Source organism: Vicia villosa, unplaced genomic scaffold (assembly GCF_029867415.1).
Source record: "Vicia villosa cultivar HV-30 ecotype Madison, WI unplaced genomic scaffold, Vvil1.0 ctg.001682F_1_1, whole genome shotgun sequence".
NCBI lineage: Eukaryota > Viridiplantae > Streptophyta > Magnoliopsida > Fabales > Fabaceae > Vicia > Vicia villosa.
In genome coordinates this window covers 1-15,746 of record NW_026705697.1, presented here as the reverse complement: position 1 = coordinate 15,746, position 15,746 = coordinate 1, and the positions used below count along the sequence as shown (strand labels likewise).

Below are 15,746 nucleotides of genomic sequence, written 5' to 3'. Positions count from 1 at the left end.
TCCCCTTTGCTGAGGTGGCAGAGACGTGCGTCTCTGCTTACTAGTGTGGCCTGGGTTGCTTTCGTTCGTGGGCTGGATTGCTCTTTTGGGCCTTTTGGGTCCTAATTGCACTCCCTTTTTACTTCAGCACCCAATTTACGTCTTTTAAGCATAAATATTGGTCATTTAAGCTCGATTTTCTTTCCTTTTCGCAAATAGACGTAATTGAAGTGTAAAACCTGAAACAAAACAAATACACGCGTAATATCATAATAAATTAACATAATAAATGGAAAATGCTATAAATATCTATGGATTTTAGGCTAAATATACGATATAAAATCGTGTTATCAAATTCCCCCAGACTTGAACCTTTGCTTGTCCTCAAGCAAAATAATAAGATAAAGATAAATAAAATACACTTCCTCCACGTCGCTCGGTCATACTCAGCCACATAGTGTTCTTATTTGAAAATAATGATAATGATCCTAGCAATAGGCTTATAGTAGCGACACTAGACAGCTCCCAGTATGCATACCAATCCGAATCATGCCATTATAGCTCGACCTTTTGACTCGTCATCATGTTTCACCCTTTTCATTCGTGTGCAATCACATTAAGCCCATTATCTCGACACGCACATAGCAGAGTAGTCGGTTAGTGACTATGATCCTTCTCATGGAGTTCTGGCACAATAAGTGGTATACTCCTTAGCGCTCATTTGAGGATTGCGGGGAATAGGACAATAGTCCTTCCTACCAAGTTCAGTACCAGATGACTTCTGAACCAATCAACAATGAGTTTTTAAATTCTTTGTATTTGAGAATTGCGACCGTTAGGTTAAATGATCTTGTGAGGACCACCTTACTTAGTAGGCACATTTCTTATTATGGTTAAGCACATAATTTTAGTATGAGGATCATACACTTATATTCATCGACTCTCTGCGTAGTTGGTGTCTAAGACGGTGCCGACTGCTAGAATAAACTACTAAAGGTTACTTCAAAAATTAAAGTCGGTGGTTTTGGTATAAAGGGTATTCAAATCGGTTACGCATACTCGGGGGTTTTAAAGTGTAGGGACTATAAGGATATTAACTTGAATCAATTTTAGTGCGTTGAGTGTTTGAGTAGCTTTGTATTTCTCGAACGTGTGGGGTTTGCGTTTATCGTTTAGGAGCAAAATTTTTGTTATGCTCAAGAAAGTGGAAGAAATTGAAATAACTACGGAATTATACATATAAGACTTAAATTCCATAAATATTCTTTTATTGAATTAGAAAAACATTACAAGGAAGGGAAATAACTGAAGGGAAAAATAAAACGGAAATAGAAATAATATGACTCCCCCAGACTGAAATGATGCAATGTCCTCAGTGCATAAGAACTACTCCTCATTGTTGCGGTTGCGAGAACTGCTCGCGCCTCTTGTACGAACACGGCGACGTCTATCAGGAGAGTCATTCACACGAATGTCAAGATCATGCAAATATGTAGCAATTTCAGCGTATTGACTTTCGTTCCTAATAGCATAGTCACGGTGCTCCTGTTGCATCTCTCGGATGAGCCTAATTGTTTCAGTTTGGTTTGTCTGCATAGCTTGAACGAGTTGATCTTGGCGTTGAATAGCAGCATACATGGCTTCAAGAGTGATAGGCGGAGGGTTGTTTGGAGGAGGTTGGTTGACATCAGCTTGCCCTTGGTTGAGTTCTTCTTCATTTGCATCCATAGGTTCATTTGGATGTTCTTGTTGGTCATCTTGAGGGTTGTCTTCAATAAGCCTCCAACGTTGAACATAACGGATGTTGATTCTCTCAGGACATGGAAGGATGACATAAGGAATAGGAACTTTGTTGACGACCAAAGTGTATCGGCCATCATGGCGGGGGGAAACCAAGTGGGAGTCACGGCAGTAGGTGAGATCGAGTGACTGAGCAGGTTTCATGAGATGTGAGAGTGAGAGGAGCTCGTCACCAAGACCTAAAGCACAGGCCAAGGTAGTAATAATGCCGCCAAGCAAGAATGGGTTCGTAGCGGGGGCGTTGACTAAGCCTTGGATGTGTTGGAACATAAACGGTGCGGCATTGAAACGGATATTGTTAAGCGCACAGTAAAGGAAAAATAATTCATTTTGGTTTACCTTGTGGTTGTTAGATCTCGCAAAAATAATATGCCCCAAAACACGTTGAAAATAACGTATAGCGGGGTTTTGAATGTGAGAAGCATGGAGAGCTCTCCAACCGGTAGGGTTTTCTCCAGTGAGATGGAACCAAAATTCAAAAGCGAGATCCTCCCAGGATCGACCATTGAGTTCTTGAAAGATTGAGCGGTGAGCAATTGGTGCATGATTAAAATGCAAATATGAAGCTACGACATCTTGATCTAGAGCATATTCATGGTTGAACATCCGAAATTGGATGCTACCGGTTGAGAGTGGTTGATTAGAGGGAGTGTCGTAGTTGAAGGAACTCAAAAATTCTAAGACGAGCGGCTCATAAGTAGGTACGGGTTCGGTACAAAGATGGTGGAGGCTAGATTTAGTGAGCAAACGGGTGACACCATCAATGAGACCCAAAGTTTCTAGACACTCGGTGTTCACAAATTTTGTGGGAACAACCGAACGTTCGTAGAAGGCGACATATTTAGTTCGTTGAGCATCATTGTCATCATCTCGGAAGATAATGTTTGAAAGGTCGGGAGGTGGTCTCTCGGGACGCTCACGACGGATTAATGAACGTGGAGGCATGGTGAGTGTGGAAATGAAAAATAGAGAAGAAGTGTAGGAGAGATAGAGAATGGTATGAAAGTTGTGAAGAAGAAGAGTGGTGGTGGTGTGGTTTTATAGTGAGGTTTGAAAATGGGGTGGTTAATGGAGAATTAAAATGGATTAATGGTGGTGTTTGAAGTTTGAATAGAATAGAAAAGTGGGAAATGAATGGAGTTTAAGAGGTGAATGATGGAGGATGAATGAGGTTAATGGAGTTTAAATGGAATAAATAGGGGAAGAATGAAGAAGATTGAAAGATGAATTTTGAAATTCAAATTCAAAATTCAAGAGGGAAAGAGAGTGGTCTGCGTGGTCAAACAGACTGCTGGCCTTGGGAGACGTGCGTCTCAGGCAGCCAGTCTGCTGGGGCAGAGCATGGAGACGTGCGTCTCCTGTTCCTTTGGTTCGTGTCAGCTGGCCCCACACAGATGGAGACGTGCGTCTCCTGTTGTAGGCAGGTGGGTCACGCATGCAAGTGACCAGACAGTGCTGACAGATACCATTAATATTCTCCATCAGTTCATAACAGTGTCGGATTTTAATACTATTAACAGCAAAAAATTATAGGGAAGTATATATATAGCAGTCAATAGCAGTGTAACATAACACAGTAACAGTAATCAAAAGAAATTTGCATTGAATATTAAACCAGTACTGAGTGTTAACATAAGCAGAATGTAAAAGTGCAGAAAAATGAAAATCTAAACTAGGAAAAGAAATTGCTAAAACTAGAAATAAAATCTAATAGTCTAATACGGTAACATCTAGCCACGTCTATTGTTGTTCTGATTAGACTGAATGTGTTTGAAAACTTCGTCGAACTGAGCATTTACGGTGTCGATAAAATCGAAGAAATGCATTTGCAAAGTGTGTAGCTCGTTGCACACATGTTGTACATCTTGTTGTAGCGCAGTGATGGCTTGCTCGTGCGTATTCAGATTAGGCATTCTTTGATTCACCGATGCGGTAGATGTAGCGGGTTGTTGTTGCTCGACCTCGACATCAGTCATATCAACAGTGTAGTCATCAACAGAATTTTCAGAACGAGTTTCAGGCTCATACTCAGATATAGGTTCATCAATAGGAAGAGGTTCGTAATCAGGAATGGGTTCATCAACAGGAAGAGGTTCATAATAACCAGGAGGTGTTTCAGGTTCAGATTCAGATGCAGGCATTTCCTCATCAAAATGTTCATAAGCTTGAGGAGTTTCAGGTGATGGCTCTCTCTCAGGAATCTGACCATAGTAAAGCCAGTTGGTAGGGTTGTGCACACTCGTCCTAGGATTCGGTAAGGTGAACTGATACCAAACTTTGTTGTCAATGAGCAATTCAAAACGATCAGGTCCAAGGTTACTGATGATACCTCGATTAAAGCAGAAATTGATGTCCATAGAGGTATGGGTACCAAAAGGTGTCAATCTAAGCAAAGGCACTCTCATTCCTATGGCATTAGCAATCATAGTGACGAATCCGCCGATCCTAATGGGTGAAACTTCGTCTTGCGTGATGCGTTCTAAGTTTGTTAGCATGAATGCGATGGCATTGACCGGGCGATTCTGAGATGTACAAAACATGATGAACAGCTCTTCTCTAGTAACTTCAGTGACATTATCAGGCTTGCCAAAAATATAGTGAGCGAGGATCTTGTGAAAGTAGCGGAAAGCAGGATTGTGGATGTTCTCAGATTGAAATTCATTCTCTTCAGGGTTGTCGTTTCCAGTGATCTTGCCCCAGTATTTTTCCAACTCCCAGTATGGAAGATTTTCTTCAGCTACATGGGCGTATGCATCAGGTCCATGAGGTAGTTCTAACATTTCAGCAAAGTCTCGGATGCAGAAATTAAACTCCATACCAAAGAGTCTAAAAAGAATAACTCCTTTTTTCAGCCCTCGTCCACAGTTTGGAAGATAGGTCAGGGAGCTCAAGAATTCCAGGGTGAGCTTCCGATAAGTGCTAAACTTGCGGAACAAGTGAGAACCAGTCCAACCGATTTGGTTAAGCAGGTGTAGGATGCTTTCTTCGATGCCAAGCTTCACCATAGTTGGTTGGTGAGGATAGCAAGTCAATTCCATGTGTCTTTCTGCCAGCTTGTTAAATCTTGCTTCTTGTCCTCTACCACGGAACACAACTTCCATATTGTCAACTTCTTGCATCGTAGTTAGTAGTTAAATGAAAAACCTAGAAGTTGAAAATATTGAGATTAAGTTAGAACTAGGCTAGTGTTAATTTTAAAAATAAAATTAAATAAAACAAGTTATAATAATAATTATAATTATAAAAAGGAAGTATTTTCTCGAATGAAGAAAGCGGCTATAATTATAATAGTTATTATAAGATGTATGAAAAATAATAAGAAAATTAAAATCTAGAATGATTAAAAATAGAATAGTTAAATGAAAATTAAAATTTTAAAATTAAAATAAAATAAAAATAAAAAGAATAAATAAATGTGGGTTGTCTCCCACCAAGCGCTTTGTTTAATGTCGTAAGCTCGACGATTTTAAAATAGAAAACTATTTTTTCGAAAGAGCGGGCAGTTCGTCAAGTTTAAAAATTTCGATGTTTTCATCGTATTCGAGATGATGGTAATACTTAAGACGTTGCCCATTTACAACAAAAGGTTTGACGGTTTCTCCTTTGATTTCTATCGCTCCACTCGGAAATATGTTAGTTATTTCGAAAGGGCCAGACCATCTAGATCGTAACTTGCCAGGAAATAATTTTAGTCTAGAATTAAATAAAAGCACTTTATCGCCTATGCTAAAATTTTTCCTAGATATACGCTTGTCGTGCCATTTTTTCGTTCGCTCTTTATAGATTTTGGCGTTTTCGTAAGCGTCTTGTCTAAGTTCTTCTAATTCGTTTATGTCTAGAAGTCGTTTCTCGCCAGCGGCAGTGTAGTTTAGGTTTAAGTTCTTAATAGCCCAGTAGGCTTTATGTTCTAACTCTACCGGTAGGTGGCATGATTTTCCATAAACGAGTTTGAATGGGGTAGTTCCTATTGGAGTTTTGAAAGCTGTCCTATAAGCCCATAAAGCTTCATTTAGCTTGGTTGACCAATCTTTCCTCGATATAGCAACAGTTTTCTCCAATATTTGTTTTATTTCGCGGTTAGATACTTCTACTTGACCGCTTGTTTGTGGATGGTATGGTGTGGCTATTCGATGATTTACTCCATATTTTCGAAGGAGTTTCTCAAGTGTTCTTGAAATGAAATGGGAACCACCATCACTAATTACCAATCTTGGTACACCGAACCTAGGAAAGATGACGTTTTTAAAGAGTTTAGTGACGACTCGTGTATCGTTTGTAGGAGAGGCGATAGCTTCTATCCATTTTGAAACATAGTCGACGGCTACGAGTATATATTGATTTCCAAACGACGATGGAAATGGACCCATAAGGTCTATCCCCCAGACGTCAAATATTTCTACTTCAAGAATGCCTTTTTGAGGCATTTCATCACGTCTCGAAATATTTCCGGTTCGTTGGCATCTATCAAAGTTTATTACAGCAAAGTAAACGTCTTTCCACAGGTTAGGCCAGAAAAGTCCAGATTGAAGGATTTTGGCGCAGGTTCTAGATGTGCTATGGTGTCCTCCACACGGTGCAGAATGGCAGTGTGTGATTATGCTTCCTATTTCTTCTTCGGGTACACAACGTCTAAAGATTCCATCGGGGCCTCTTTTGAACAAGAGTGGGTCGTCCCAATAGTAATGTTTTAGGTCATGGAAGAATTTCTTCTTCTGTTGATAACTTAAATCAGGAGGCAGCACACCAGCAGCTAGGTAGTTTACGAAATCTGCATACCAAGGTGTGTTAGATCGGGCTACAGCTATTTCAGCTAATATGTTGGTTTCGGTGTTTGGATGGTATGGTTCAAATTCATTTGCTTCAAATTGAGCGATGAGTCTTTCATAAGGGAAATCGTCGTCAATTGGTACTTCTTCGGGTTTTAGATTTTCCAATCGAGAGAGATGATCTGCTACGACGTTTTCAGTGCCCTTTTTATCTTTAATTTCCAGGTCGAACTCTTGTAGTAACAAGATCCATCTCAAAAGTCTTGGTTTGGCGTCCTTTTTGGTTAGGAGGTACCTAATGGCGGCGTGATCAGTGTATATGATTATTTTGGCTCCTACCAGGTAAGAACGGAACTTGTCTAATGCGAATACGACAGCTAATAATTCTTTTTCTGTCGTGGCATAATTCATTTGAGCTTCGTCTAGGGTTCTACTTGCATAATATATGACATGTAGTTTCTTATCCTTTCTTTGTCCTAGAACAGCTCCTACAGCATAATCACTTGCGTCACACATTATTTCGAAAGGCTCATTCCAGTCGGGAGGTTGCATAATTGGCGCAGAGATTAATGCTCGTTTAAGCGTTTGAAATGCTTCAGTGCATTTATCGGTGAAAATAAATTCGGCGTCTTTCATGAGTAATTCAGTTAAGGGTTTGGTTATTTTAGAGAAATCCTTAATGAAACGTCGGTAAAAACCAGCGTGTCCTAGAAAACTTCTTATTTCTCTAACGGTTTTGGGAGGTTGAAGGTTTTCGATAATTTCGATTTTTGCTTTATCAACTTCGATTCCTCTATCGGATACGATGTGTCCAAGTACAACTCCTTGTCGAACCATGAAATGGCATTTTTCCCAATTAAGGACTAGGTTTACGCTTACGCATCGTTTAAGTACCAGCTCAAGGTTCGCTAAACATGTTTCAAAACTTCCTCCACAGACAGAGAAGTCGTCCATAAAGACCTCCATTATTCCATCTAGGAAATCGGCAAATATTGCCATCATGCATCTTTGGAAGGTCGCGGGTGCATTGCAGAGTCCAAAAGGCATTCGTCTATAGGCGAATGTACCATAAGGACAGGTAAATGTGGTCTTTTCTTGGTCGTCAGGGTGGATAGGAACTTGGAAAAATCCGGAGTATCCATCCAGATAGCAAAAATGTGAGTGTTTAGCTAGGCGTTCAAGCATTTGATCTATGAAAGGTAAAGGGAAATGGTCTTTTCGGGTAGCTTTGTTTAACTTCCTATAGTCAATGCACATTCTCCATCCAGTTTGGGTACGTTGTGCTACAGATTCTCCTTTTGCATTAGTGATTACAGTGACTCCTCCTTTCTTTGGTACGACGTGAACAGGACTAACCCATTTACTATCGGATAAAGGATATATTATTCCGGCTTCTAGCAGTTTTTGGATTTCCTTTTTAACCACATCGCTCATAATAGGATTTATTCGCCTTTGATGTTCCCTAGAGGTTTTACTATCGTCTTCGAGCATAATGCGGTGCATACACAGAGAAGGGCTTATACCTTTCAGATCTGATATGTTGTATCCTAAAGCGGTAGGGTATTTTCTTAGGACATTAAGTAATTTTTCAGTCTCGCTTCGTCCTAAGTTGGCGTTCACTATAACTGGTCGGTTTAGTTCTTCGTCTAGAAACTCATATCTAAGATCGGTAGGAAGCGTCTTCAGCTCTATAGCAGGTTTCTTAGGTCCAGGTATAGGATCAGGAGTAAGTGCTAAGCATTCACTCAGGTGGTTATCTTGATATTCCTCACGCCAGTTGTCATCTTCAAAAATTGGCGGCATAGGAATTCTTAGGATGTCGGTTTCCGTATTTGGTTCGGATTTTATTTCATGAACACACTCGTCGATTATGTCAGCAGAACAGCATGTGTCAATTATAGAAGGTGCTTTTAGGAATTGGGAAAGTATAAATTCTATTTTCTCTTCTCCTACTTCAAAAGTAAGCTTTCCTCGTTTTACGTCTATAATTGCACCAGCGGTTGCTAAGAATGGTCTTCCTAATATGATTGGGATGTTAGAATCTTCTTGGATATCCATAATGATGAAATCAGTCGGGATGTAGAATTGACCTACACGAACAGGGATATTCTCTAACATTCCTACAGGGTACTTTACTGAACGGTCTGCTAGTTGAAGAGACATTCTCGTTGCCTTAAGCTCGCCTAGATTTAGTTTCTTACAGGTTAAGAGAGGCATCAAACTAACACTAGCTCCTAAATCGCACAAGGCTTTCTCTATAATGGTTTTACCTATTACGCAGGGTATAGAGAAACTACCAGGGTCTTTCAGTTTTGGAGGCATATTGTTTTGGATGATAGCGCTACATTCAACGGTAAGCGTTATAGTTTCGTTATCCTCGAGTTTCTTTTTGTTTGATAAGATTTCTTTTAAGAACTTAGCGTACGACGGCATTTCAGTTATGGCTTCTGTGAATGGTATGGTTATGTTTAATTGCTTCAGAAGTTCTACAAATCTTTTAAATTGCGCTTCGGTTTTTGATTTAGCTAATCTCTGAGGGTAAGGAATTGGTGGCTTGTAAGGTGGTGGTGGAACATAAGGTTTCTCCTTTTCGGGTTCCACTTCGTTATTGTTCTCATCAGTCTTAGTAGTTTGTTCGTCAGTTGTTTTCTTTTGGGTTTCCTTTGGCTCTTGTTGTGACATGGGTACGTTTTGGGTTCTAGGATCTATGGGTCCATCGTAATTCGTTCCACTTCGTAGTGTTATCGCGTTCGCATGTCCTTTAGGATTAGGTTGTGGTTGAGCAGGAAACGTGCCAGCAGGGGCAGCAGTAGGTGCTTGTTGTTGAGCCACTTGTGAGATTTGAGTTTCTAACATTTTGTTATGCGTAGCTAAAGCATCTACTTTGTTCGATAGTTGTTTTAGTTGCTCACTATTGTGGATGTTTTGATTCAGGAAGTCTTTATTGGTTTGTTGTTGGGAAGCTATGAAGTTCTCCATCATGATTTCTAGGTTCGACTTCCTAGGGGTGTTTTGAGCAGCTACAGGCGCTTTTTGGTAGCTAGGTGGTACAGCAGGTGCTTGTCCAGGTGCGTACAACGCATTGTTGTTCTTATAAGAAAAGTTCGGGTGGTTTTTCCATCCAGGGTTGTACGTGTTAGAATAAGGGTTTCCTTGAGCGTAATTTACTTGATCAGATGGGACTCCAGTCAAGAGTTGGCATTCAGCAACTACATGCCCAGTCAATCCACAAATCTCGCAGTTAGGTGCTACAGCGGCAGCGGTGGCTGAAGGAGTGATGGTTAAATTCTCGATCTTTTGAGTTAAAGCGTCTACTTTAGCGTTAACGCGGTCTATACCACTTATTTCGTACATTCCTCCTTTGGTTTGTGCTTTCTCTAGAGCAGCTCGTTCTCCACCCCATTGGTAATGGTTTTGTGCCATGTTCTCTATGAGTTTGTATGCTTCATCATGGGGTTTGTCCATTAATGCTCCGCCAGCAGCGGCATCTATAGTCATTTTAGTGTTATATAGGAGACCACCATAGAAAGTATGGATGATCAGCCATGGTTCGAGTCCATGATGAGGGCATATTCTAAGCATGTCCTTGTAACGTTCCCAAGCTTCGAAGAGTGATTCGTTATCTTTCTGGGTAAATCCGTTGATTTGACCTCTAAGCATAGCAGTTTTGCTAGGCGGAAAATATCTCGCTAAGAATACTCTCTTCAATTCGTCCCACGTAGTTATGGAATTGGAAGGCAGGGATTGAAGCCACGCTCTAGCTCTATCTCTCAAGGAGAAAGGAAAAAGGCGTAATCGAATAGCTTCGGAACTAACGTTGTTGGCTTTGATAGTGTCGGCGTATTGCACGAACACGGATAAATGGAGATTGGGGTCGTCTACAGGGCTTCCAGAGAATTGATTCTGTTGAACAGCTTGGACCAGCGAAGGTTTTAGTTCGAAATTGTTTGCCTCAATCGCAGGTGGTGCGATACTTGAATGCGGTTCAGCGCGCGAAGGAGCGGCATAGTCTCTAAGAGGACGAATAGCAGCCATCTCTAACTTCGGGATAATTTGATTGATTTGATCAGTAAGAGTCAATTCCTGATTAATCGGAATTTCTGCTACTTCGGGAAGATTGCGAGCTCGACGTTTGACGTTAATGAAACGTTCGATCTCGTTAATTCGTTGTATTAAGTCTCCTCCTTCTGAACGAGTATTTGGCATACAATCGTTCAAAAAGAAAGGGAAGAATTGTCCTAGTCTCTACGGTGTAACAGTGAGTTACGATATCGACTTAAATAGTCCCCGGCAACGGCGGCCAAAAGCTTGATCGCGGACTTTACGTGTCTATAAATCTGATAACTGCAATTGCACAGTCGTGTCGTGTAGTTTTAAAAGATATCGAATCCACAGGGACTATGAATCGATCTACCGTTATCTAAGGTTACTATGTAAAGCTAGGAGTACTAAAATTTCGATTGTTCCTAAGGGAAAGTGATTGTGAGAGAATAAAGAATAATAATAAGAGACAGGTATCAGTATGTATTTCGTTTAACTACAGGAAATCCGAAGGTCCATTGGCTTTTGCATAATCAAATTAAAAATCTTTACTAATTCAATTGATTAAAAATCCTCGTCTCAAACTTTCGCTCTGTTGAGTCAGACTACTATCCTAATCCTAATGTACGCTTTCGCCATCCCATTAGATTTTAGAAGAGCTTTTTGGAAACAATGTAATTAATAAAATGCCTATTTTATGAGGTTGTTATCTATTTAAATCTCCTAATCTCAAACTTTCGCTCTGTTGACTCGGAGCAAGCTAATATCCCTAACGTACGCTTTCGCCATCCTGCTCGAGTGTAAAAACAATTTTTGGAAATAAATAAGTCCCAATTAGTTTTAATACGCTTTCGCCATCCTTAAAACTAATGTCCTATGTCTACTATCCAGTTAAAGACCTCAAACTTTCGCTCTATTGGTTTTAACCTTTGACCGTCTTAAGCCCTCAAACTTTCGCTCTATTGGTTTTAAGACTTACTAATTAAACTAGACATATAAACCAAAAATAAGTGATAATTAATAAAACATAATTTAAGCCAATTTATTTCGGAAGTGCTAATTATATGATGAAATGTGACAATATAAGATGTTGTTTTGAAAAACATTATGATGTGATGATTTGTTGAGAATTATATGATGATGATTGATTGTTGTGGAATGATGTGGATACATGTGTGTTCTTCTTATTGATGACGATGATTGATGTGGACACATGTATGTTCTTTAATGATGATGATGATTATTGATTGTATTTGAATGATGCTAATTGTAGCGGGGAAAATCTGATATCGAAGCCATAGGATTGACTTGAATCAATATTTCGTTTGAAATCGCCACCGCGCTTTATTTTTTCAAAGGAAAAGGGAAAAGAACGAAAAACCCAAAGTTTTGTTTTTAAAACAAGAAAGAGAACTCAGGTTCGGGTGTTGATTATATGAGGGGAAGGTTTAAAGCACACCTCATATCTGTGGTACTTTACAGGAACCTTTTTGAAAATCTGTGTCGTGTGTGCTAAAAAAGGGTTTGTTTTATTTGTAAAATAAGCTCGGCAAAGCGTTAAGCTTTGTGCCTACATACCTCCTCGGTGCAATGGAGAAGTCAGACCTAATGTAGTTCCGCTTAAAGGGAAACAAGTTTTAAAAACGAATAAACACTTTATCGTCGTCGGAGAGAAATACTCAGCCATTGATCTTGAGCATGAGAACAAATGAGTTCTTTGCATCGCAAATGAAAGAAGGGCTCCAACTCGGATAAAATCAACGAAAAGAAGATCTCATTATATCAATCAATTTCAAAATCATGGGGTATAACCACTCGTTTCGACAATTACGGTGTCTAAACCTTTTGAAGAAAATGCCACTAAGCGCAAAAGATATTTTTTTAAGAAAAAAGGTTTTGAAAAGATTTGCAAACAAAAGAAGGTTTTTGAAAAAGGGAGAAGATTTTGAAAATTTAAGAATGGGAGGAGATGAAGAGGCTATCCTATTGCGTAAAATAAAAGCTAAGGAAAAGAACGGTCTAACCGAAGAAGAAGCCAACACTTGACATTATAGGTCAAGGTAGATTTCTCATCCTTTGGAATATCAATACTAAACCAACGTTATCACTTGGGGATCCAGATGAACTTATTGTCTTAGCACCACTTTGCATTAAGCACATTAAAATTATGACAAAAAACGGGTAGAGTAACGGCTGTTTTCGGGTAAAATCCTTATATCAATGCCTTGGAATTAACCATCAAGGGCTTTCAAGGAAATACCTGCACACATAAACAGACAACAATCCAATGCCAGACAGGCAGAACAATCACAGAGTAATAACAGAATGAGGGTCCAGAGGTCCTAAGTCCATAAGTCCGAGTCTCCAGAATGCTAGGGATAGCAACAAATAGTCCAAAAGAGAGCCTTAGGTGTTTTTTTAGATTTTTGTTATTTTATTAGTGTTTTAGCATAAAAGTAAAGTATGGTCCAAGTGGACAAAAGAGAAAATGGCGGAAACATAAACATATGTCCAAATGGACAAAGAGAAAATAGCGGAATATAAACGTCCAAATGGACAAAGGAAAAATAGCGGAATGTAAATATGATGAAATGATAAAATAAAGCGATAAAGCGAGAAATATAAAGAGCGGTATAATAAAGGTGCGGAAATTTAAATTAGTTGTTAGATGTTAAAGATAACCATCTTGAAACTTGTCAAGTATGTTATCAAAGTTAGTAATGAAGATCGATGGTGAGTGAAGGATGTTCTCGGATTTAAAGTCAATGGAAATTTATCAGAAGCATGATAAAATCATAGCGACGACACGATAAATTTCCATAAGTCTTAAATCAACCGCATACAATTCTCTTCCATATTTGATCTTTTTTGTTCGGGACACGAAATATTGCGCTATGTTAAGCAGATCGCCAAGTGATTTATGTAGAAATCACCCTACAACGAGGCCGGTCAAAACTTTATGTGCTAATGCATGCGAGAGAAATGATATGTAGATCATTCTCCGAAAGCAATACCGCACGAAAAGAAAATAGGTAACGATCTAGTCTTTACTAAGAATCCATAAGAATTCTCAAAGTGTTAAGACTTTCATCGATCAAAAGAAAAAAAGGAGAAGAAGAAGATAAAATGCATAAAGTAAAGTCAACTCACACTATCATTAATATCATTCATCTAATATTATGGATTTGGTCCTTTCAAACCTATCAACATCATAGATCCAATGATATTAATGAAATGGAGGAAGAAGAATAAAATTCACAAAAGATAATCAACTCACACTATCACTAATATCATTCATCTAATATTATGGATTAGGTCATTTCAAACCTATCAACATCCTAGATCCAATGATATTAATGAAATGGAGGAAGAAGGAAGCCAAAACAAGCATAAAAAAGGCAAAAAACCACATTCTGCCAGTAGGAAATCGATTTCATGCAGGGGGAAATCGATTTCCATAGTGTAGTTTTCAAAAAAACAAGTTACGTTCAGCAGGAAATCGATTTCAGCCTTAAGGAAATCGATTTCATCAGTGTAAATTTCAGCAAAAACATCATTTAAAGGCATGAAACTTGATTTGAACAAATATACAAACACCTTATGATCACACATCAACTTGAGCACAAAATTTCCATCACAAAACCAGCAAATATCATCAATATAGCATCAAAGATGCATTGAACACAAGCAATAAAGATCTACATCATGGATCTAGCAAATTACCACTTCTTGAACAAAAGTCTTGGAGTAGCTTCAAGAGCAAGCACAAAGTGTATAGATCCTTCAAATTTGGAGATGAACAACCAAAGAAAAGAGAGAAATGTAGGAGGTTTAGTTCAAAATTAGCAAGATTCAATGTGAATCTCACTAATCTTATGAAAGTGAACTTTGGGTGAGGGTTTTGGAAAGGGTGAGAAATGAATTTGCAAGCAATTTTTTGGCTCTCCAAGCTTGAGAAATGAGAGAGTAGTCGCCTCTATTTATAGGATGAGAGCAAGAGTAGTGGCAATTTGGTCATTTGCTCTTGGTTAATTAACTTGTGTTTAATTGGTGATTAAAGTGGCATTTAAATGGTAAAAAATGGTAAAATGAGGTTAAAATGGAATTAATGAAGGGAATTATTTTGGTGAGGTGGAAAATTGGTAAAATGACAAAAATGGTCAAAGAAAATAGGTGCCAAAATCAAATCAAGCTTCCCTCTCTATTTTTTTGAATTTCGCCTTAAGGAAATCGATTTCCCCCAGGAGTGAAATCGATTTCACTCTGTTCCAGAAGAGAATTTGGCGCAAAATACACTAGGGAAATCGATTTGCCCAGGAGGGAAATCGATTTCATGCTGTCCAGAATGTGATTTTGTTGAAAATTGCTGTAGGGAAATCGATTTACCCAAGAGGGAAATCGATTTCATCAGTCCAAAATGTGGAAAATGCCTTGTTTATTGCATGTCTTGGCTTGGTACCTACAAAACAAAAGCCTACAAAGAAACAAAGCAATATTTTTGGTATTTAGATTAGTATAATATGCATACAAGATAAACAATCATTGGTGCTTGACGGTCCCCTCTTATTGATGAGGTGAGTGCAACACCACAAACAAAACTTCCAAGTGAAGCTCTTGATTAATGATTGGGATATGAATGATATATGATCTTATGGTCAAAAATTGGGGTATGACAGATGCCCCTATTTAAGTTTCTTCGATCCGGAGGTACGATGATTGCAAATCTTCGTTTTGACGAGATTGAAGAGACTTAAATATATAAAACACACAATTTTTGATCCTAAGATGCAATGCAAAGGTGTAATGAATGCATATGATGATGATGAAACATAGCAACACTGGGGATGCAAAGGAAATCCACTAGGAACACAAAATGTCTTTGTGGGAAGAATTCCACTGGGGAAGATAAGAATCTGTTGGGGAGACGAAACTTTGCTGGGAAAAGAAACTTCACTGGGGAAAACATTTCGCGCCAGAGAGGTTAAAGCATCACCTATCACTAGGGTGAGAAAAGGGGACATCCTCTTTCATTGGGGATGAGAAATATGCATCCTCTTTCACTGGGGAATCAGAATACCTATCCTTCGTTAACAGAGAACACACCATCGTTCCACTGATGATATGAATAGAAATGCATCGACGTACCACTAACGATGAAGA

The 15,746-nt window shown here is 38.9% G+C and overlaps 1 non-coding gene across 1 annotated transcript; it reads left to right on the top strand.

The window, feature by feature from the left end:
* Window positions 1–10,098: 10,098 nt before the first annotated feature.
* LOC131636276 (small nucleolar RNA R71) lies at window positions 10,099–10,205 on the top strand. The gene has a single exon (XR_009294010.1). It is a non-coding gene; the product is annotated as a small nucleolar RNA R71 (small nucleolar RNA).
* Window positions 10,206–15,746: the final 5,541 nt, after the last annotated feature.